The sequence below is a fragment of the Jatropha curcas genome, chromosome 3 (genome assembly GCF_041381405.1).
Source record: "Jatropha curcas cultivar XTBG-Jc1 chromosome 3, XTBG_Jcur_1.0, whole genome shotgun sequence".
NCBI classification, from domain to species: domain Eukaryota; kingdom Viridiplantae; phylum Streptophyta; class Magnoliopsida; order Malpighiales; family Euphorbiaceae; genus Jatropha; species Jatropha curcas.
This window is the reverse complement of record NC_143153.1, coordinates 9,849,992-9,875,100: the sequence shown is the minus strand read 5'-3', so window position 1 is coordinate 9,875,100 and position 25,109 is coordinate 9,849,992. Positions and strand designations below refer to the sequence as shown.

Below are 25,109 nucleotides of genomic sequence, written 5' to 3'. Positions count from 1 at the left end.
CAGACTTTGGTACTAGGTTTGACTCGGGAGGGGGTTTATCAGCAGCGCGCTCCTCCTCGGCGTACTAGTTGGTGAGAGGCCCTTCGTACGGCTTGATCAGGCTGAGCAGGTCTTGGTTCCCTTCATTCCCTGTGATAACCGCAACCTCGTCAAAGAGACTAGGCTGTATGAAGTCTTCTGCTTCCAGTTCAGTTATTGTTTCGGGCTTGTTGCCCCAGACATCAGAGAATATCTCTAACCCAGGCAGCATCTTCTTAGCAGTCGGGCAGCAAAATGGTTCTCGGAAGCCATAGTAAGGAACTGTTCCTCCCAGTTTGCAGAAGTAACCATTCAGAGTCAAGAGGTAAGGCCGCATCTGTATACTCTCCTTCCTTCCCCTTCTAGCCCTCTCAACACGGTCTTCGTCAGTGGGCTCGTAACCTAGTCCGTAGGTCCCTTCATTCACCGGACACTCCCAGACTTACAGTGCGGGGTATGTCTTTCCAGACCTCGCCATAATCATTCCCGGCAGATAGGACATTTTTAGCATTAAAGGCACTATGCAGTTTATTTGCACTGTCCCGAAATCAAAGAGAATTCGAGAGTTTGCAGTCTTTCCTTCTATAAATTGCACAGTGTCATATTGGAATCCTGAGAGGGGTAAATTGGCAGTTTCAGGGTTGACCTCAAAGAGAGGCTGGCCCTTTGGCTTCTTAAGCTGGCTGTAGTCATCCCCCTGAATGGTGATAACTTTGTCCTGATAGGGAAACTTGACCTTTTGGTGCAAGGATGAGGGTACTGCCTTAGTGTGGTGTATCCATGGTCGGCCCAGAAGCAGGTTGAAGCTAGTCGGTACATCAATTACCTGGAATGGGACTTCCATCACAGCCGGCCCAACTGTTAATTTCAGCGTAGCAACCCCCAATACTTCCCTCCGGGTACTGTCATAAGCTTTCACTATTTGGTCCGATGGAGTGAAATCCGTTTCCTCCAACCCTAGACAGCTAGCTACCCTTAGTGGGCAGACGTTCAGTGCTGACCCATTATCAATGAGAACCATAGGCACAGTCTTTTCTCTGGTTTGAACTATGACGTAAAGAGCATTATTATGACTGCCTCCCTCCTTGGGCAAGTCATCGTCAGAGAATCCGATGCTCTGCATCTTTGATGATTGGGTGAGTGTGGACACCAGCACTTCTGGGCTAACCTCCACAGATGTTTGAAGTTGACTCAAAGCCTTGCAAAGAGCTTGGCGATGAGGAAAGGATGATGCCAAGAGTTCCCAGATTGACACTTTGGCCTGGGTCTTTTTTAATTGTGAAAGTACCGGGTCCTCCTTTGGCTCCTCTGCCCTCTGGTAGGGTTTATTTTGGATTTTATCCAAGACTAGTGGTTCATATTGTCTTCCACTCCTGGTAATAGCATCGACCTCTTCAGTTAGGTCATTCAGATCCAGGACACAGATGTTATTCATTTCTAGGAATAGTTCGAAAGGATCGATCAATTCCTGGTCAGAAACAATAGCATTTACCCCATGATTTGGTAAGGGGTTAGTGCTAATGTTTGGCTTACTTCTGGGAATAATTGAACCATTGTCCACCAGGTCCTGAATGCGGTTCTTGAGAGTCCAACACGCTTCATCTTATGCCCATATCCCTTATGGTACTCACAGTATTCATCAGCTTTGTAATTCCTCAATAATGGGTTTGGTGGTGGCCTTGCTTCCAAAGGCTTTATGTAATTAGCTTTGACAGCCTCTCGGAATACCACAAGGATTGGCATCCCGAGATCAGTATAGGTTCTTCTAGACGATTGACTGTTATTCCTCATGTTTCCTACACGTAAAGGATTCGTGGGGGTGATGCTAGCCACTTCGTGGACTTTGCTAGCTTGGTTAGGTTTCTTGTACTTTGAGGTTCCAGAGTCCTCTTTCAGTTGACCCATTTGAATCAAATCTTCTACCTTCGTAGCAGTGGCAATGAGCGACTGAAACGTTGGTAGGTACTGGGTTTGTAGTTGCTGTTGGTAGACAGGTTGCAGGTTCTTTATTATTATGTCCACCTGTTCTTGCTCAGAAGGCCGGTTAATCATTTGGGCGGCCTTGGCCCTCCACCTCGTAAGGAACGAGGAAAAGGGCTCATTGTTCTTTTGCTTAGTGGTTTCTAGCTCTCTTCGAGTAACATCCACCTCCATATTATAGCGATATTGGGAATTAAATGCATTGCAGATGTCTTCCCAGGTTTTCATTTTGGACCGGTCTAAACTGACAAACCATCTCAAAGCAGCACCAGTCAGAGATTGTTGGAACAACTGAGCAAGGAGCTCGCTGCTCAATCCAAATGGGTTAAGGGCACCCACATACATTTTCAAATGAGTTTTAGGACAAGTGGTTCCATCAAATTTGTCCATGTTGGGCATCTTGAACTTGGTTGGCAGTCTTGCCTCGGGGAACAAGGACAAGGAGTCCATGTCCACCACCTCCTTGTGTGTCTTCAGGGCAGTGACAGACCTTTCCAACAGTTCTAGTTTCTCTCTTATTTTCTGAGCTTCCAGCTCGGAAGTAGTTCTAGAGGGCATGTCATCCAGGTTAAGAGCAGGGTTTGTTGGTTCAGCAGCAGGTCCCTGATTGGAAGTAGTAGGTCCATTTCCCCCAGCGGAAGCTCCATTTCCATTACCATTGCCGAATTCAGCTATGAGGGTAGTCCTTTGGGCAGCCAATGCCTCATTCATTCTGGCCTCCAGTTGCTCAATGAGGGTTTGGATATCAGCAAGTGATGCCATTGATGCAGGTAGGGTTGTTGGAGTTGTAGGTGAAACTGGTGTAGCTGGTGAAGCTGGTGATAGCACTGTAGGTGTGATGGGCACTTGGGTAAGCACTCGGATTGTGGGCACCTGTAAGGATAAGGGTAGTTGGATTAGGTACAGCGGTTGGTGTATCAGGGTAACTGATGTAGATTGACTCTTTTGTCCAACTGTGCATGACTGAAAAGAGTGTTTTATGCTCTCTTTGTGTTTACCCCATGTTTATGATATGTCGTGAATGTGCATAACAACACGTCATAATCTTGTTTAATGATATGATTCATATCATTGGGTGCATACAGTCCTAAAGGGTAGGTTCTATAGGCTATGACACAAATAGAGAATAGGCTTAAAAGGGACCCTTGAACCTTGAGCATGGATATACCTAACCACATGTGAAACAAAGAGTTTCACGTGGGTCCAACAGTACGCATACTCATGGGTCACCCCCAAAAGGATTAGGAGTGGTTTGTGGTAACAGGGAGGACGCTTTGGCTGTCCGTCGACATAATCAAAGAGACCTGCCGATCAGCGCTACTTGCTATCCAGACTCAGAAGTTTGAACAGAGAGAGAAGAAATTCATTTGAAATTCATTTTTTATGCAATGGAGAAAAAGATTCTCAATCGTGCAAATAAATCAACAATTTTAAATGTTTTAATCAAATTTGTCAATTAAGTTCAAATCTCCTCCTCAAGTATTCTTAAAGAAAGAACACTTGATTCGTGCTAGGGTACCCTGCAAAACAAAGCACAGTAAAATAATACCCTAAAGAAGGGCAGGTTAGTTTACACAGCAATTGTAGTCCACTTTATGCAAAATGATTACATTAATTCCCCAGCAGAGTCGCCAAACTGTGAACCCCTCCCCCAAACATCAGCCATGCAAATGCATGTGACTAAAGGAAGAAATGCACGTGATGAGTGAGTCGCCACCTTGTTTAGTTATTTTAGGGTAAACTAGGAAAAAACCCTAAGTGACTCCAATTTTAATTAACCTAATTATAGATTAATTATCCCAATGTTTAAGGCATGGTCTACGAACCCGAGGTGGATCCCGAGACTATGCATGCTGATGAACTAACCATGAGTGAATGCTTTGCAAGGTGATTTAATGTAATTTGGACCAATTTTAATGTTTAAGTGAGTTCGACTTGCCGCTCGGGGTTACATCCCAAACGTGCCTACGTACTTCCGTTTGAATGGAAGATCAAAGTCAACGTAGTTCGATAGGCCTTCTTTGAAGGGCTTTGAATGGGTATGCTTTATGCATGAGTGTGTGTATGCTTTGTGCTTTTTTGTTTAGGCATTTTGCCAAAGAGTTGATTTTTAGGCATTTGATGCCAAAAGTGTTGATTTTAATGGCTTTTAGCCAAAAGATTGATTTAGGCAATTGTTGCCAAAAATTGATGTGATTTAGGCGATTGTCGCCGAAATTGATTATTTTAAGGCTTTTAACCAAAATAAGTTGATTGGGGCGATTTATTGCCAAAAGTTGATGATTGGGCGATTGTCGCCAAAATTGATTGCTTTAAGGCAATTTATTTGCCAAGAGCAATTGTTTGAAGGCTTTTAGCCAAAAATTGTGATTTAAGCGATTTTGTCGCTAAGAAAAGGTTTAATCTCACTTATAGGCAATTTGTTTGCCAAAAGTGATTATTTGCAGGCTTTTAGCCAAAATTTTGATTTAAGCGATTTGTCGCTAAGGAAAAGATTAATCTCACTTACAGGCAATTTATTTGCCAAAAGTGATCAATTAAATTGTAATGTAGGCAATTTATTGCCAAGAAAAACGTGTTTTATTACAGCTTTTTAGTCACAACTATTGATTAATTGGACTTAAGCCGGACTGTTCGAAATAAAGGCAATTATACCATAGCCATTGAATTAACTAGGTATTTTAAGCCAATATTGTCGGATTTAGGTTTTAATACCACGATTATTGATTAACCGGGCATTAGCCTAAATTTATTTATTGAGGCAGTTTATTTGCCTAATGATGACGTGGATGTATTTATGCAGTTGTAGAGTTATTAGGAGTAGAGGAGAAGCATGCATGAAGTGCTAAAATTAAATAAGCAGAGTTTAGTTTATGTACATGATTTAATCGACGGCCACTTCTTAACTCCAGGTTAAGCTCCTCGTTAAGGGAATATTAATTAAGTTTAACTTTAGTGACCACTTAACAAAGCAAGAAAAGCAATAAGACTAAAACTAAAAATGCATAAAAAGCAGTAAAGAATCGCAAAGAGCGTAAGGGAGAAGGAGCGTCCGTTAACACAGACTGAGTGAGTAAAACAGAGTGCCGGGGCCACTATTTATAGGAAAAATCGGACTGTTTCGGCGGCCTGGGCCGCCGGAGGATGGCGGCCAGGGCCGTCGGTGGACGACGGGCTGGGCCGCCCAACCCACGGCGGGCGGGGCTGCCGAGGTCGGTGGTCGAGGCCGCCGTGTCCGACGGCCCGAGCCACCGTGCCCGGTGGTTTTGCTATTTTAACGCTCCGGGGGCTTCTCTGGGAGCTCCGGACCTCCAAAAAATATTCCGGGACCAGTTCTGTGATCCTCGTGATTTTTCGGACGTTTCAAGTACCATATTGGCATACTTTCGGTGAACTTCCAAAATGGCTTTTGGTCCGGCCGGACTGTTTGCAGTCCGGGAAAATTGGCTCTTTGAGCCTCAAAATTTGGGTATTCACATGCATACACACCAATGGACTTATGCCTTTGATGTCAGCTAATGTCCAACCAATAGCTTCTTTGTGCATCCTCAAAACTCTTATCAATCTTTCTTCTTGAATCTTTGTTAACTTACTTGAAATGATAACCGGAAGTGTCTCATTATCTCCCAAGTAAATATACTTTAAATGCTCAGGCAACGGTTTGAGTTCAAGAACTGGTGCATCTAAAATAGAAGGCAATAGTTTTGTGTGAGGAGGTCAATCAATCTTAGAAACTCCATACCTTTTTGGAACTACTGGTAATGACTGTAATGCCATTACTGCATCTTGAACCTCTGCGCCTAGTGGCTGATTAGTATTATCTTCATGAATTCCTTTACTAATCACCACTTCTAACTCATCCTCATTGCTTAACTCAAAGACATCCTGCACAAATGTATCAATTAAATCAATAGAAAAAATAGAATGATCATCAGCAGGATGCTTCATGGCATCAAAAATATTAAATTTAACAACTTCTCCATCAAACTCCATGGTTAAAGTGCCACCATCCACATCAATCTTTGTCTTGGCAGTTTTTAGGAAAGTTCTTCCGAATAAAATCAAAGCAGAATTTGATGTGGGAACAGCATCACCCATATCCAAAATCTAAAAATCTGCTGGAAATATTAATTGTCCAACCTGCACCAAAACATCCTCAACTACTCCCACAGGGTAAGCATTAGAACGATCAGCCAATTGAATAATAACACTAGTTTCCTTCAAAGTGTTCAAATTCAAAGTTTGAAAAACTGAATATGACATAACATTAATAGATGCTCCTAAATCTGCCATTGCTCGTTCAAATTTAAAATCACCTATTCTACATGGGATAGAAAACGAACCTGGATCTTTGCACTTAGGGGGTAATTTTCGTTGAATAAATGCTGACACATTTTCCCCGACACTAACTTTTTCATTATTCCTCAACTTGCGCCTTGTAGTACACAATTCTTTAAGGAATTTTGCATATTTGGGGATTTGTTTGATCGCATCAAGTAAAGGTACATTAACCTCTACTTTTCTGAAAGTCTCCAAAATCTCTTGTTCTTGTTCTTCTTTCTTTGTCTTGGCCAATCTACTCGGTGTTTTTGGCACCGCCCCCGAGCGACCCGAAAAACGCTCGATTCTTGTTTTGATTGAAAAAGTGTGATTTTAACAATTGGTGACAAAACATTTTAGCATACAATGCCGATAAATCGGTCTTATAAAACATTTGAGTCGCCACCCATTTTTTCGGCAATGGGACCATTTCCAATTTTAAAAGTGACTTCATTTAAAACCCAATTTTATTTAAGGCCAATTTAGAGAACTGGTCAGGCGCACCAAGTGCGATTCTGGATAAGGGAATTGGGTACGTCGGCTCGTTGGAAGCCGACGCCCGAAAAATCGGCCTCTTTTAACCTACAATTTCTAATTTATTTTAATTTAGAAAAGCCAAATTATTTATACAAACCCAACCCGAATAAATCGAACCGAGTTCCTATGTGAAAAATTATTTAATCGTGCCAAATAAATTCATTCATTGCATTCATAATCATTCAAACCACACCAACCATTCAAACCACAGCAGTTAAGTCAAAATAAACAAAAGACCCGCTCTTGCCTTATGGTTAAAGGTGGGCCACAAACCGAACCTAAAATACATTCTACCCAATTTAAATCCAAGAAACCCTAAAAAAAAAACCGAAATCATGCATAACAATATATTAACATCCTAGACTTGATTAAATCGCAATCTGCCCACAATTGGTTGTCTCTTGAATTATTAAGAGAATTGAATGTTTATTTAATTGCACAAAATTATTATTATTATTATTTTAAAAAGAACAAAAATCTTTTCTGGAACGTTAGAACAGTCGCGTCACGCAACTGTTGCTGTTCTATGGAAGAACAGTTGCGTGACGGATCTAACGGTTGCGTGACGCAGCTGTTCATGATTTCGAAAAACTTTCAGATCCATCAATCGTTTATTTCAAATATAGTACTAAACAGAAAATAAAAGTGAAATAAAATCATAAATACGAATAGTTCCGTCACGCAACTAATCTGGGCAATATAAATATGTTTTGGACATGAACAGTTCCGTCACGCACCTTATAGCTTCGTGACGCAACTGCTCTAGTCCGTATCTACCTTTCAAACAAACCTTTTTACGTTTTCCTTTTATTAAAACATGTTTTATTACAACCTAGAAACATCCAAGAATGGGTAGAATACCGTTTAATTAAGGTCACACTACTAAAACACCAATAAAATAAATAATAATGAATAAACAACTAAAAATACCAAGAAAAGTCTTAGATAATTACCTAACCCTCAGGTTGAGGATTGTAAACAATCTGAACGCCTTAAAGAATGAGATTTCAGGGTCCCAGAAGCCTTTGTTCACCAAGTACACCCACCTCCTTCTCTCTTGTTTTTCTCTCCTTTTTCTCATTTTTATGATTTTCGTTTCAACTTAATTAATCTCTAAAGGCTGTTTTTCTTCAAGGGAACTCAGTAGAGTTTCTGCAGAAAAACCTAGCAGCAATTGTCTCTTTTTTTTTAAGCCATAAAAATTCCTCCCTTTTAAGACAAAAAAATGCAGTATTTATATGGGTAGGGCAACAGGGGATAGCTACGTCACGAAACTGACAGCTGTGTGACAGACCCGATAGCTACGTGACGTAGCTCACTTTCTAGACCGTTGCCACATATCCAAACAGAATCTAAAACCGTTATGTCGGCTTTCATGGTGACGTCATCTTAATTGGAGTTGCGTGACGCAACTGTCAGTGCCATCACGCACGTTATAGCTGCGTGACGCAACTCTAATACAGATCAGTCACCCTCAAATTGGTTTAAATCAATCCTTGGGTTTAAAGACTTCCAGATAACCATGATCTCTCATTCCGCATCCTCGTATCCTCATTGGGTTAGGTGGGGGCATAAAGACACGCGTCAACACTCGAAAATGGAGGAACATAATTATTAGCATCATTAACTTTAAGTTTAGAATTTACCTCAACTTCAGGAACCTCACAATCCTTTGCACCCTGCTGCTTCTTTTTCCTTGACTCGTGTATAACTTGATTATCAACTTCTTTCCCACTTCGTAAAAGTATAGCACTTGCATTTTCTCTGGGGTTTATCACTATTTGTGATGGAAGCTTACTGGAACCTTGAGCTTCAAGTTTACCCACAGATGAAGCTAACTGGCCAATTTGCCTCTCTATGTTCTGAATGCTATTCCTAGTCTCTTGTTGAAATTGTTGTGTATTATTAGCTAAAGCCTTAACAATTTCATCAAGTGACATACCTTGATTTTGGGAAGAGGAAGGCAATTGAGTTAATTGTGGTCTTTGCTACTGGTATCAATTTTGTACCGGTTGATTCCCATAGCTCAAATTTGGATGGTCTCGCCATCCTAGATTATAAGAGTTAGAATAGGGGTCATACCTGCGTTGTTGCTGTCCAAAATTACCTACTACATTGGCATGCTGCACTAATTCATCCTCTTGGAGTGTAGGACACATATCAGTAGCATGACCCGAAGCAGAACAAATTCCACATGCCTTAACAGTTTGAATATTCCCTACAGCCAATTGTCTCAACTAAAGAAGTTAAATCAGAAATTTGTCTCTCAAGATTAGATGTACTTACCTCATTAACCTTTTTAGGTGTGTGGTCCATTCTCATTCCAAACTGTTGAGAATTTGTTGCCTTGTTAGCAATCAGCCTCCTTGCATCTTCCGGTGTTTTATCAACCAAAGCCCCTCCACTAGCAGCATCTATCATGCTACGGTCCATTGGTAGAAGTCCTTCATAGAAATATTGGATCAAAAGTTGCTCACTAATTTGATGATGAGGGCAGCTTGCACAAAGATTTTTGAACCGTTCCCAATACTCATACAAACTCTCTTCATTGTATTGTCGAATGCCACAAATTTCTTTTCTCATGTTAGCAGCCCTTGAAGCAGGAAAGTACTTCTCTAGAAACATTCGCTTCATCTCATTCCATGAGTTGATAGATCCAGAAGGAAGGTAATACAACCAATCCTTAGCTTTGTCTTCCAATGAGAAAGGAAAAGCTCGAAGCTTAATTTGCTCCTCAGAAACTCCCTGAGGTTTCATGCTGGAACACACCACGTGAAACTCTTTTAAATGCTTATGTGGATCTTCACCCGAAAGACCATGGAACTTAGGCAACAAATGGATTAGTCTAGATTTTAATTCAAAAGCAACATCTAAAGTAGGAAATTGAATGCACAAAGGTTGTTGATTTAGGTCAGGTGTAGCCAATTCTTTCAAGGTTCTGGCAACCATGGTATCAATTTCAGAATCTGAATCTGAAATTGATTCCCTCGGAGAATTGTTTGAACTATCAGTAATCGTCCGTTTAGATAAGGCTTGACTCAAATTAGCTTGTTTAGCTTTTTTAGCTAATTTTCTCAAACATTTAGCTGTTTTTTCTACTTCAGGATCAAAAATAATTTCACCAGATTGAGAACTTCTTATCATAAACCAAATGACTTTAATTCTCCTTCAATTTTACAAATTTTACCACAAACCTGAAACCAGAACACTACACAAAGTAAGAAAACTATTTTAACAAAATAAAAACACAAAATATAATAATCTTTCAGTCCCCGGCAACGGCGCCAAAATTTTGATGCTTGTCGATTCCACCAAAAATTAATTACTGAATTTTAATTGCATAAGTGGTAAATTCAGGTCGAACCCTAGAGACTGAAATCTTAAATTTTGTGATATTTTGTAAAGAGAAAAAAGGGGGGTTGGCTTTTGAAACTTCACTTAGAGAAATCAAAATAAAACTGACTATTAAACTTAAATTGAAAACTCAATCTAATAAACATTCAATTCAAGGCAATTTATAATCCAATGTATAAATGATCACAGACAAATTTTGAATGAATTACTCTTTGAATACTTAACTGAAACTTACCAACAAGCATGATAAATTCCCTAACTTCCCTATTACAGTTAATTTGAGCCCAGCACCCTTATTAACTCTAATTATTAAATGAGCAGGTATTAAGAAATCCTTTTCAATCTAATAAAAGCAGTAAGGACAGGAAGCAGTTAAATTTGAACAATAATTTAAAAAGCATAAATTATTTAATTCAACCCTATTGTTTCTTTAGATTATTACCGAAAACTTGGAACATAATCAGTAAAACCTAATTACTACTAACACTCAATTTTTCACAACAATTACGGATTATGAAGATGAAATAGCACTTAATCCTACCAAATAATTAACTAATAGGCCTTTTTAGCAAATCACCCAATAGAATTAACACCTTAATTATAAGAAACAACAGATATTCAAAGAACAATTATTTAAATAAAGAACAAGTTTCACAATTATACATATTGAAATTGAATGCCTTGAACTGAACTAAGAAATTAGTCACTCATATTCATGCCTTTCAATCACTAAAACAAAAGAAAACAAAACAAACTCTCAAATTAGATGGTGAACTATGTGGGAAGAAAAACGTGCCTCTGCTACTCCAGAATTACAACTATATATAGCCTCTCAAAAGACCCAAAGAATCTCTAATTACTTGGAAACTTTAAAAAACAGTCAACAGAAATCTTTATTGTTTTGATTGTTCTCCCATTTTGCAGCAACTTCCTTTTTGAATCTGATTTTGACTTCTTCAACAAACTTGCATATCTCCTTCTCACCTTTCTAACGAACTAAGGGTCACCCAAAACAGAAACTCACAGCAGAAGATACGACCTAAAAACCAAATCAGGTTGAAGCAGATATTTCTGCTCAAATGTGATATGTTATGGCATTTTTGACAATCAAAACGACCTCACTTCATTTAGTTGTCTTCACAGCAACTGTAGGGCCATCTTCTAAGATTCAAATGGGCCTAGGCTGAGCTAATTTTGACTCTTGGAGCTCCAGATATCTCTAAAACAATAAAACCTCTTCATGCATGTTCATTCATAACATTTGTTCTAGATTCAGAGCTATTTTTGATGAATTTCGAAGTTGAATTGAATCTTGCCTCTTATTAAAAATTTGTAGAGCTCCTTTCTATCTTTCCAACGAATCACAAATCAATAAATTTGAACATCTATACATTCATTTATGCCTGAAGAAGCAAACAATGGTCAAAATATTAACAATGCTGAAAATTCCTCAATTAAATGGTATTATTCAAAAAAATAACTCAGATCATGTCTAATTGATAAAAATTGTTCAACCAACTGATTTAAGCTTGAAAACAACTCAAAAATACCAAAAATATTAAGAATAAAAGTGACAATTTATGCAAATATCACTCGTGCAGTTGCAAGAAAAGGTCTTCCAAGGATCAATGATCCTTCTCTTCCTTCATCAATGTCAAGGATAACAAAATCAACAGGAAAGATAAATTTTCCAACCTTGACAAGTACATCTTCTACAATTCCCTTGGGGTATTTGATTGATCGATCGGCCAATTGTAGAGACATGCTCGTTGGCTTAAGCTCTCCCATACCTAGCATTTGAAAAACTTCATAAGACATAAGATTTATGCTAGCTCCTAAATCAGCTAAAGCCTTTTCAAAATTCAAATTGCCAATATTACAAGGGATAGAAAACTCCCTGGATCCTTAAGCTTAGGAGGCAGTTTATTTTGAATGATTGCACTGCATTCCTCTGTCAGCTTCACCATTCCATGATCATCAATCTTTCTTTTCTTGCTCAAGATTTCTTTTAAGAACTTTGCATAGCTGGGCATTTGAGCAAAAGCTTCAGCAAAAGGAATGTTTATTTGAAGCTTCTTAAAGACGTCAAGAAATTTCATGAAGCTCTGGTCATCCTGCATCTTTTTCAACCTTTGCAGAAATGGAACGTGTGGAACATAGGGTTTCACTTCTTCCTTTTCTACTAGATTAATGAATGGTGCCTTTTTCTCTTCTTCCTTCTCTTTCCTGGGCTTGTACTCCAATTCTCTGCCACTTCTCAAGGTGATGGCTTGTACCTATTCTTTAGGATTTTTCTCAGTGTTACTAGGTAACGTACCTTGAGGTCGAGCTGCCATCATATTTGCAAACTGTCCCATTTGGATCTCCAGGTTTCTTATCGCAGCTTGTTGGATTTTGTTGTGTTCTCTTGTTTCATTCATAAAATCCATGTGCGATTTTGAAAGGGCAGTAAAGAGATCATCATGAGATTTTTTTCTCCGGAGGTAAGAAACCTGGTGGTGCATTTAAAGTGTTATTAGAATTACCATATGAAAGATTCTGATGATTTCTCAACCTGTTGTCGTAAGGGTTCAAGTATGAGTAATTCCTTCTCCCTTGGTTCATCACATAGTTTACTTGCTCTAAAGTTTGTGGATTTGCAGAATCTAACATGCATTCTCCAATTCCATGTGGTTCGTTGCATCTGTCACAAGTTTGCATGATGGAGTTCACAGATTTAGTGGTTAGTAAGTCTAGCTTTCTTACCATGTTGTCTACCTTTGCATTGAGTGCAGTGATGGCATCGATTTCATAGATTCCTGTAGTTTTTCTTCTTTCAGAACTGCTTTGATAATGGCTATTGCTTGCCATTTCTTCTATTAAATCGTATGCCTCATCGATTTCCTTTCTTTCGAAAGATCCTCCTGCAGCTGCATCAAGAGTAATCTTAATGTTAGGTGACAAAGCATTATAGAAAGTTTGGACTTGTAACCATTTGAGCAAACTATGGTGGGGACATTTTCTCAATAAATCTTAAATCTTTCCCAAGCTTCATACAAGCTTTCTTGATCATGATGAACGAAAGTCATGATCTCATTTCTCAATTTGGTTATTTTAGAAGATGGAAAGAATTTAGCCAAAAATTTCTGGGCTAACTCTTCCGAAGTTGTAAAACTTCCAGCGGGACAAGATTGTAACCATGATCGTGCTTTATCCCTTAGAGTAAAAGGAAAGAGTCTTAATCTAATGGCATCTTCAGAAACACCATTTTGTTTAAAAGTGTCACAAATTTTCAAGAAATTTGTAATGTGAGCATTAGGATCTTCACTAGGGAGCCCTCCATATTAAATAGAAGTGGATAGCAATTGAATAATTGCTGGTTTGATTTCAAAGTTATTAGCTTCCACTCTTGGTCTAGTAATGCTAGAGGTAGCTCCATTAAAAGAGGGCGTGGTATAATCTCGCAATGTGCAGACATTTTGTTACTGTCTGATATGAGGATTTACAGCAAGAGGTATGTTCGAAAGTTGAGGATTTATTTCGTCCATATTTGATTGTTGTTCGGATCTGTTTTCTCATGCTCTCCTTGTTGCGTTGTTTCTTCTGCAGGTTTTCTTAACTTCTGGATCAAAGATCAGAGGTTCTGTTCTTCCAGATCTTCTTTGCATAAAAACCTGAGATGATCTACAGAAAAATTAAATGAATAAAAACAAATGAATAAATAATTGTCTAAATTAATAACAAGATAATTCGTATTGATATTGGTATTGCCAATCCCCGGCAACAGCGCCAAAAACTTGACAGCTTATTTCACAAGTGTACGAATCACTACAAGTAATATATGATGAGTAAGATATCGTTCCCACGAGGATTGTAATCCAAGTACCAAAATTATGTTATCTCGTTATTATTTAAACGATGATTGAGAGAATTGTTTTATAAATGTAAAATAAACAATAGTCAAGTAAAAAAAAATTATTAAAAGAAATCAAGGAATTGAAACTACTAGGGGTTTTGATTTCACTTAATTCTATCCAATTTATTTCGTTAGTTCATTAATCAATTTAATTATTCAAGTAGAGGAAACAACTCTGAATTCACTAACAAGCTCTTCCGATGTATTGCTAGCTATTTTAATTCCATTTAATTACCTATACAATCAAATATGAATCAAATCATTAAGTTATGTAGTTGTTTATGAATTCATAATTTAAGGTTGATAAATCATGAAAACCCCCCATGAGTCAAACCATATAGCTTTCGCATCAAGTTATTATTCTCATGTGTTTTATTAATCTTTTCATATCAAAGATCCTTCTTCCGATAGTGATAATTGAAATAAATCAACCCAGGAGAAAACTCTGCCTGGAAGCATTAAGTTCATCAATAAATCATAACTTGAATAAGGAAAAATAAATCTAATTGCATAAATTGGAAAAGAGATTAAGCTACATCAAACCCCTAGTATAAGAGTTTAGTTAGACATGGCACTTAAATAAAACTCAATAATGCTTGATAAATATTTCATAATCAATAAGAATAATGAAAGAAATAAACAAGATTAAGAGTTTAGAAATAAGAACTAGTTAACAATTGCTTGGATGACTTCCTTGAACCTTTGCACAACTCTTGAATACTTAACTTCTAAAGAAGAATAAAACTATATACAAAGCTATAAAATGAGAGATGGGAGAAGGGATGCAGAATATGGGATGTGGTGTAATGTGTGTCCCTTTGGAATGGCTCCTTCCTCTCTTTATATAGACTTCTTGGGGGAACAATCCACATGCTTTAATGAAGCAAGTCCAACTTTGTGAGGTGGAAAAGTTCTAAATCAAGCTATAAATTCCTCTCAATTATGGCTTTCCATGTGCATATGTTTGAAGCTTGACTGGCATATGAAGAAAGTATCCAAAGTGAGCTGTGAAAATGGTAGGAATTAGTTGGCAACTTTTGACTCAAATTCAGGATTTCTTGCTTGGCACGAGCGTGCAGCCTGGCATGGTCTGGGGCGTGCTAGCTCTGGAAGTCTGGGGATCTCAACACGGGCCGTGTTGTCTATCATGATCTGGAGAAGTTCTAGAGCACGGGCGTGCGTACTAGCACGGCCAGGGGCGTGCGCGCCTCTGGAAGTCTGTAACATATGTAGCACGGGCATGCTTTAGCTGTATGAGCCAAGTTTTTATCTCCAATGCGCGCACGGGCGTGCGCCTTAGCACGGGCTAGAGCGTGAGCGCCTCTGGAAGTCCAAGGCTGTTGTGGCACGGGAGTGCGGCTCAACATGGGCTGGGGCGTGCGCACCTCTGACTCTTTGCTTGTTTTGCCTTGCATTTGGCACGGTCGTGCTGATTTGCACGGGCTAGAGCGTGCTAATTTGCATTGTACCTCATATTTGTCCTTTTCTTGCAAAAACCCTACATTTTTCCTCAAAAATCAAATGCTGTGTTTCAAGGAGGCCCTTAACAAAAACATATTAATATTGCATAAAAACTGATTTAAATATATTAATAGTAATAAAAATTTTAATCAAAATTACAATAAAAAATGCTATAAAAGTAACACTTATCACACGGTCAATAATAAGAAATAAATGAATTAAAAATTACTTTCCTCTAATAAATAGTAACAACAACATCTCTTGAGCTAAAATTAGTAACAGCATCTTAATTATTTGATCAATAAATATGACATGTGATAGGTTATGAATATATCAATTATTTATTATGTTTCAGATATTAATTCTTGAAAAATAGCTTCCAGCTTTGGTTATTTGGCTAAGGAGAAGTTGCTGTAACTATTTACAAGAGAAAAATAAATTTTAATTCATTTATTTCTTATTGTTGACCGTACTGTATATACGTAAATCTTTAGTGAAAAATTGGGCTAAGTGAAAATAAAATGCCAAGTTCACTGGTTTTTTTATCGAAAAGTTTATTTGTAGGTTTTTTGTACATTTGACCCAAATTTAGGTTGTAAATTAAACCTTCTTTCTAAGATTTTTTAGGTAAAGTATAAAGATGAATTTATGCATTGAGCTTTTAATTAATAAGTATAAGTTGGTTTGTCATGTTGAATTTTATCGTTATGTTAGGACTGATATAGAATAAGAGGGACCAAACGGTAATACAATTCATTTTATATGTAAGTTGTCCTTTTTAGATGACTTTAAGCTAATTTGTTATTATGTATAGTTGAGTAATTGGCAACTTAAGTGAATTTATTAACCAAATAGACACCTTTTTAGATGAATATATAGAAAATCTGACAATTTGGCATCGGAGTAATCAATTTTTTTAAACCAATCGCTTGTTGTATACATAGACCAACTAAGAAAATGGTGATGACTAACGCATTGCGATTCCAACTGGGGTGAGCAATTCTCGGTTTCTAACCGAGAATCAAACAGAATCGATTCATTTTGGTCGGATTTGGATAGTTGTTTTAAAAAAATTCGATTACCGATTGGTTTGGATATATAAAACCGTTTGGTTTTCAATTTTTGGTTTAACTACCATAAATAACTAACCGAATTTATTTTTAAGCTAACATAACTAATTTGGTCTGAAATAACAGAATCCAAATCAAACCAAACCGATTTAATTTGGTTTGGATCGGTTATTATACTATTTGATTTCAGATTTGGATACCAAAAAAATATTTTTAGATAAACTAAAACTGAGCTAATTCAGTTGTTCGGTTTGGTTAACCGAACTCTCACCCCTAATTCCATCCATTGGAGGAGCGAGTCCTACTTCTAAAGCAATCACTTAAATGGATACAAACCTCTAAAACAAATATGGATTCACAATAAAAAAAACGAGGAAAGTAAACTAGAGATGGTTTCTATATGCAAAAGGATCCATTATAACAGCTATCAATAATGACAGAGATGATACGCTCTAGAAATATAAGGAATCTATCGCTCCATTTCTGCATCATTATATATGGATAGTATGCATGAGGATTGAGGTTTACTGCTAGTGCCTCCATTGTGAAAATCTGTAGAGACCTCAACTCAATTCCCTAACCCTAACTTTTCAATTAGGGAAATTCTGTAACCTTACCCTTCAACCGCCAGCTGGTGGAAATTCTCCAAAACCTCCAAGCCTGAACACTTTCTATTGCCTTCAAAAAATAAACTAAGTGTCAAAATTTGTTTGGTGTGTTAGTATCGACACGACTCCACTTAACACGTGACACGATAAGGGTTAACAGTAGTATGATCCATTTAATAATCATATCAAATATTTACATATGAAAATTAAACGAGTGATATGAATACGACAGTTGCAATCCATTTAATTAAATGAGTTACATGTGCATCAAAAAATTTAATCAAATGGGTAGATTTTTAATAAATTTAATTAATTGATGAAATAAAACAAATACATTTTGAAGGTATTTTGTTAGAATTTTGTCATTATTTTATCACTATTTTGTCGGTAAATGTGCTATTTTGTCGTTAAATTTATTGTATATTTTAATAAAATGAATTTATTAGCTAACAGATCCATGGTCCCATCTTTTCAAGTCACGAAAGATCAAACTTTTTTGGATATTGACTTGCCTACCGGGATCCATGACCTTATATATGGATCAAACCAAAAAAAATATAAAGTTGTAACGAGAGTATTTCTAACCATATATTAAGGGAGGGGGGGGGGGAAGGGATAAATTAGCTATTTTCAATAGTTTCGTCTACAAGTTTGGCTATGGATTCAGTCTTGGCAAATATAATCATGGGAAATATTTGGGACCTTTATGCATTGAATATTCAGTACTAGAATGCATGTGCAAATTCAATTTAATGCAAAGTTAATTGGAATTAAAGTATAATTTAGTTGAACATATATTATAAATTAAATAGAAAAATAAAGTTTATAATTTTATTAAAAATCAATAATGTGTAATAAAATGATATTGAATTTAGTAAATTTATTAAAATAATGAAATAAATGAAATAATATATGTACATGGACAATAATATTAATTTTGGGTAATAAATGAAATACCTTCCCTCCCCTACAGTGTTATAACCAGCAAAAGTGAAGTCCTTTCTAAATATCAAAAACTAAGATCTGCAAGACCTGGCCTCTACATTATTGTCTTGTGAATTACTTTTACTTTTACTTTCATAATTATAGAAACCAACTTTTGAAGATTTTGGAAAATTTGAATATCACTCGCTCTATATATTGATGATGTGAATTATAAATAAAAAATCATGGACCATTTCCATTTATCAATTCATGAAACACATAAATAAATAAATTTAGAGATAAACATGAGAATCTGATTAACTTTTTGTCAAAAGATTAAAAAATGCGAATACAATATTGCAGAGTTTACTATATTCTGCATTAGTATCAGCAAGTGGAGATGTAATATCTGGTTTAGCCTTGAAAGCTTCTGAGCACTTCTGCGATCCAGTCATGGCAACAGTAACCCATTTTGTAAGATCACCGTAAGCTTTAGAATCGAGGGCAGCAACTGAGTCCTTAAGCTTTTCAGTCACACCTTCATAAGCCTTAGAGCATTCTACCAATACTTGTTGGATATCAGTGCAGTGATAAACTTCAAGATTGATTAATAATTTATAACACAAAAAATAATAACGGGAAGGGCAACAAAAATAATAGTAACACAAAACACCAAATAAAATTGTATTAATAACAAGCAAACTTTCACAAAGCTTAAGGAAAGAATTACTTACTTGCTTCTTGGACTTGGTTTTTGCTTGGTTCTTACAAATGAGGTGAGGGTGGTATTTATAGGCATTTCCACCTCCTCAATATATGGCTATGATTTACTTACAAAAATGTACGGTAGAGATTACATGGAGCATTCTAGAGTAGGTGAGATATTTTATTAAAATATCTTGTGGGTGGGAGTATTCTAAAATGTCCTAGGTATTTACACACCATGTGGGCTTGGGGCATCCATCTTTGGGCTTGGGGTTTCCACCTTTGGGTTTGAAGCTTGCCAAGTATTTAACTTATTGTGGTAGCCCGTTTTGGTGGTTGTCTTTTCTAAATTAATCGGTGATATTTTAATACTCTCCCTCAACGATTAATTTCTCTTTCTTCATCATTCCCAACTGTTGGCGAAAATCTTCATATTCATTTGCGTTTAAACTCTTTGTAAAGATATGGGCTGGTTGATCCTCCGTCTTGATATATTTCATTTTAATCTCTACTTGTAGAACCTTCTCTTTTATAAAGTGATAGTGAAACTCCAAGTGTTTTGTTCTCGCATGAAACACCAGATTCTCAGCCATTTGTATAGCTGAATGACTAGCACAATTCAACGAAATCAGATAGTCGAAGGGTTGAAGCAGATCGTTCATAAGCTGTGACAACCAAGCACTTTCCTGAGCTGCTGCCCGATACTCAGCTTCTGTTGTGGAAAGCGACACTATAGGTTATCTATTGCTGCACCAAAACATTACTCCTGAACCAAGACTAAATTCATAGCCTGTTGTTGAACGCCGAGTGTCGTGATCTCCTGCATAATCAGCATCGCAATAACCTTCCAACTTGATAATTTCACCTCTCTTGTATAAGATCCAATAATCGATTGTACTTTTAACATATCTCAATATTCTTCGAACACCTTCCAAGTGAGGTTTCTTAGGCTTTGCATAAATCGGCTGACTACTCCAACTGCAAAGGAAATGTCCAGTCGTGTCATAGTGAGATAGATTAGGCTTCCCACTAGTTGTCTATACATAGTAGCATCTTCCAGATCATTCCCTTCATGAGTACACAGCTTGACATTAGCATCCATTGGAGTAGATATCGGCTTGCATTCTATCATTCCAGACCTCTTTAGCAGATCTCTTGCATACTTCTATTGTCCGAGGTACAAACCTTCCTTGGCTTCTTCTATCTCCAATCTAAGGAAATGCCTGAGCTTTCCGAGCTCTTTCATCTTGAAATGAGTACCCAAATTCTCTCGGATGAGTTGAATCTCTTCGATGTTATCGCCAGTGACTATTAAATCATTAACAAATACTAACATTATAGCTAGTCTTCCTTCCCGATCTTTCACAAACAAACTGGAGTCTGCTAGTGCCATAACATATCCATTCTTGACAGGGAATTCTACAATCTTGCCATACCAAGCCCTCAGCTTGTTTTAGACCATAGAGAGTTTTCCTTAGCTTGCACACATAGTTAGGATTCTCACGACTTCTGAACCCTAGTGGTTGCTCCATGTAGATTTTATGATCAACTTCACCATGTAAGAATGCGTTCTTCACATCCATCTGCCATAAGGGCCATGACTTACTAGCTGCTAAAGCTAGTAATACATGCATAGTAGTGATCTTGGAAACTTGACCAAATGTCTCATCATAGTCCAAGCAATAATGTTGAGAAAATCCATGAGCAACTAGTCTTGCTTTGTATCGCTCAATTGATCCATCTAGGCAAGTTTTGATTTTGTAGCAAGAGATGGGTTTCATATCTCTTGGTTTTGGCACTAATTCCCATGTTTGATTTTGCTCCAAAGCAGCAATTTCTTCTTCCATCGCAGTAGTCCACTCCATCTTCTTTGATGCTTCTTCATAAGTTGTTGGCTCCTTTATCTATGCTATAGCAGCATTTGCATATTTTGATTAGGCCTTCTTTCTCAACCCGATCGCCAAAGTAAAGGATAATTTGGATCTTGTTCTTCTTGACTTGACTACTGTTGTTCGTATGCACCTATCTTCCACGGGCTCTTCGATTTCTCTTGAACTCTGGATGGCTCTGCTTGACCTTTCTCTGGGATGAACTCTCCCTCTCCTATCTTCTTTTCAACTTTTTCTTGAATTTCTTTTGAGTCTGGTAGTAGGGTTGCTTGAGATGACCACCAAGATGATGTCTCATCAAAGACCACATTTCGTGAAATATGGCACTTGTTAGTTATAGGATCACAACATCTCCAGCCTTTTCTTTGCTTATCATAACCAACAAATATGCAGCGAAGTGCCTTTTTATCAAACTTGCTTCGAAGTTCATCCGGAACGAAGACATAACAAACACATCCAAAAACATGAAAATGACTTACAGTTGGTTTAATGTTCCACAGTTTCTAGAATGGGGATGTAAACTCCAGTCTTGCTTGAGGTAGTCTATTGGTGACATACACAACTGTCTTCATGCACTCTGCCCAAAATCTAGTTGGCACATTCTTTGCATGGAGCAAACTCCTACAAATGTCCACCAAGTGTCGATTCTTTCTCTCAGCAACTCCATTCTGCTGCGGTGTTCTTGGACATGTGAATTGCCTTTGAATGCCTTGCTCTTGGCAATATTTAGTGAATTCGTCAAACGTGTACTCTCCACCATTGTCGATGCGAAGACATCTAATTTTATTTTCGACTTCTTTTTCAACTTTCTTCTTGAAAGCTTTGAATTTTTCAAAAATTTTCGACTTCTTTACCATGAAATCTACCCAAACATATCTCGACTAGTCATCGATGAAAGTAATCATGTACCTCATATTACTGTTTGTAGGTTGTTTGATCTGTCCAAGAATATCTGAATGTATTAACTCCAATGGCACCTTGGCTCTATGTTTTGACTATTCAAAGGGAAGTTGGTGAGCTTTTCCATATTGGCATCCAGCACATATAGTGTCTTCTCAGCATTCCAACTGAGGAAGACCTTTAAGCATGGACTTCTTCATCATCACCTTAAGCTTGTCCCAGATGAGCGTGCCACAAGTCAACTGTCTCACTCTTCCTTGTTCTGTCAATATAGGCTTCTTGTGTTGACATGACGTAGATTGATTCTACTCACCGTTCTTCAATGAATGGATCTCCGATTAATTTAAGGTTACGATAAACCTTAACATTATCAGGACCGAACACCACATAATTATCTGCACTTACTATTTGTGATATATAGAGCCAGTTTTTCTTCATTCTTGGCACATGGTAAACCATCTGTAACTCCATTTTCTCCTTACTGGAGGGAGAAACAATGGTTTTCTTTCCAATGTGAGCTATTGGCAATCTCGTATTATTTGTTGTGACTATAACACGACCTCCATCATTCTCAGATACATCCGATAATATCTCTTTGTTTCCTGTCATGTGATTAGAACTTCCAGAATCAAATATCCAATCATCCTCATAGTTGACTCTATCACTTACAGATATTAATGACGACTCCTGCTCGGGTCCTTTCATCATCATCTCTACTGGCTTCTGGGGCAAATATTCTTCCTCCTGAAAAAAGAAATTGTGAATATCCCATTCCTCTTCACTTTGTTTCTCGTTTTGGGTTGGCTTCGACATTCTCGGGCGAAATGTCCTCTTTTGTTGCACTTATAGGAACAATCACTTTCTCGCCAATTGTCTTTCCTTTGTCCTGGCCTTGCTCCCCCTTGTTGTGATGGTCTCCACTTTTGCTTTCTTTATCCTTGTTGATTGCTCCTTTCTTTTCCACCATCTACTCTCGCAACGTTTCGAAATCCCCTCTTTTTAGCAAAGAGAGCTTTCTCATCATCCTTCAAAGCTACTTTAGACGTTTTTTCATCCAAAGTCTCTTCATTGGACAAGATATTCTCTAACTTGTCTAAGTTTGGTTGTGTAGCCCAACCACGAGTAGCAATCACAAGACCCTTAAATTCAAGTCTTAGACCATGGATGATGATCCTCCTCATCCTTGTCTCGTTGATCTCGTTGTCTGGATCTAATTTTGAAATCTCCTCACATAAACATATTACTTTAGAAAAATATTGACTTACAGTGAGTTCTGTTGTGAGATTGAGAACAACTCGTTTTCGAGCCATTGCAGTTTTGCTTCGTTCTTCTTGGTGAAAGCAGACTTGAGGATGTCCCATGCTTCCTTTGGTGTTTTAACCGACTTGATCTGTTGCATCTGCTCATCTTCTACTACAACCGTCAGCACATACATCGCCTTCCCACATTTTGTCTCCCACTCTTTCAGAGCTTTCGCATCCCCAACTGGTGGTGTAGTATTATCTCCTCCGACGATATCCCATAAGTCTTGACCTATGAGATAATATCTCATACGGTGTAACACCCTCCGCCCAGTCCCATGAGACCCGACTATGGATGCCACATTCGGTGCCGGAGACACCGTCTTAACTTAACATGCAAATCATTAAATAAGATTATGAATTAGAAGTAATTGAGTATTCACAAGTGTAGCGAGTAATTTTTTTTTTTTATAGATAATCATTTCATTTCGTTTTCATCTCTTTTTTTTTTTTTTTTTTTTTTGAAAAATAGATTGGGACAAATCTTACATAAATACTGTAAGAATTTCCCTTTTTCAAAACTGAGCTCGCCAAACATGTGAATACAAAAAACTCCCAATTAAACTCCAAACTCCCAACATCTCCAAATAATCATCATAACACAACAACACTTCTATATTTTCATAATTATATAAATCCTCAATAGCATTTTAATTTTCATCAATTAATTGCATTCAGTATATATATCAAGTCTTAATAAACTAATCATAACAACTTTCTTGAAATATTTTATATTCAATCATTTAATGAATCTTATGCTTATCTCCGAATATAGACACCAACATAATTGCTAATTACATGCTTAAGTTATAATTCAAATAATACAATCTCCAAAAATATAATACTTATACATGCCATAGTTCTTAATTACATAAATCTCAATCTACTACTACCACAATAGTCACTTCTACCCTGATGCTACTCTTCTAGTCTTCAAGCAGCAACCACAGTCTTTAACCTGCGCGTGATAAAAATCAACGCGCTGAGTATAAAACTCAGTGGTGCTCATAATTCACATACTTACTAAAGTTGCGATGACAACTTACTTAAAACACAAATTACATAAAATCATTAAATAAACTATTAATTAACAACATAAAGAATTTAATTCTTTCAACTCATAAATTCATTACTTGCACATTTATTATACCAATACATATACTATTTATTTTTAAAACCATGTACCGGAATATCATGCTTTGAAAATTCATTTGATAACATAATCATTAATTTCCAAAATAAGGTTTACTAAAATAATATAATCTCATTCGTTTAATTCAAATACTTTGAAAGCAATAAGAAGATTATAAATACAAATATGTCTTCATTCTTTTCTAGCAACAATAAAATTTCATTTTTCGTTAAGGCTCGTACTCATGCAGAATGAACATAAGCAGATTTGATCGTGGCCTATGTTAGCGCCACCCCCATCACATACTCGTGGCCTATGAAAGCACCACCCCCATCACACAATCGTGGCCTATGAAAGCACCACCGTGGCTTATGAAAGCACCACCCCTATGAAAGCACCACCGTGGCCTATGAAAGCACCACCGTGGCCTATGAAAGCACCACCCCATCACACAAATAAGCACGTCCGCCTATTTATAAGGGCTGATAACCCTAGCATATGATCATAGCTTCACAATAACAAAATAAATCTCATCATACCACGTTTCAATCATGCATAGTAGAGCCCGAATCAAAATCATTCTTTCACAAAAGCAATAATTCTTAATCAAAAACTCTTCATTACTTAATACCCATCATTTCAAATTTCTCAGCTTACAACTTACAAAAATTACCACATTCTTCAAAGGAAATATTTCAAATATATATATATATATATACTTAATATAGGAAAATTTCTCATCAATTCCTTTTCTTTTAAAACTTTCTTAACATCATAATGAAATTTATCATACTTTCCTTATGCAAAATTCAAAGCACATACACCTTAAATACCCATTTTTTTTTTAAACTCTAAACCTATGAAAGTTATCAAAATAATCATACTTATGTCATATATATGTAGATAGCATACCATACAAAAAAAATAATTAAGTACGCCTTACCACCCTAGAGTGGTTTGGCCTCTTAATGAAAACAAGGGGAGGAATTTCCTTCTCCAATCAAGCATACTAACA

The 25,109-nt window shown here is 37.2% G+C and overlaps 2 non-coding genes and 1 pseudogene across 2 annotated transcripts; 2 read left to right on the top strand and 1 right to left on the bottom strand.

Moving 5' to 3' along the window:
• Positions 1-5,715: 5,715 nt before the first annotated feature.
• On the bottom strand, positions 5,716-20,719 carry LOC149497520 (uncharacterized; annotated as a pseudogene).
• Positions 9,335-9,441, top strand: LOC149497522 (small nucleolar RNA R71). The gene has a single exon (XR_016320267.1). It is a non-coding gene; the product is annotated as a small nucleolar RNA R71 (small nucleolar RNA).
• On the top strand, positions 13,190-13,295 carry LOC149497521 (small nucleolar RNA R71). Its single transcript, XR_016320301.1, has one exon. It is a non-coding gene; the product is annotated as a small nucleolar RNA R71 (small nucleolar RNA).
• Positions 20,720-25,109: the final 4,390 nt, after the last annotated feature.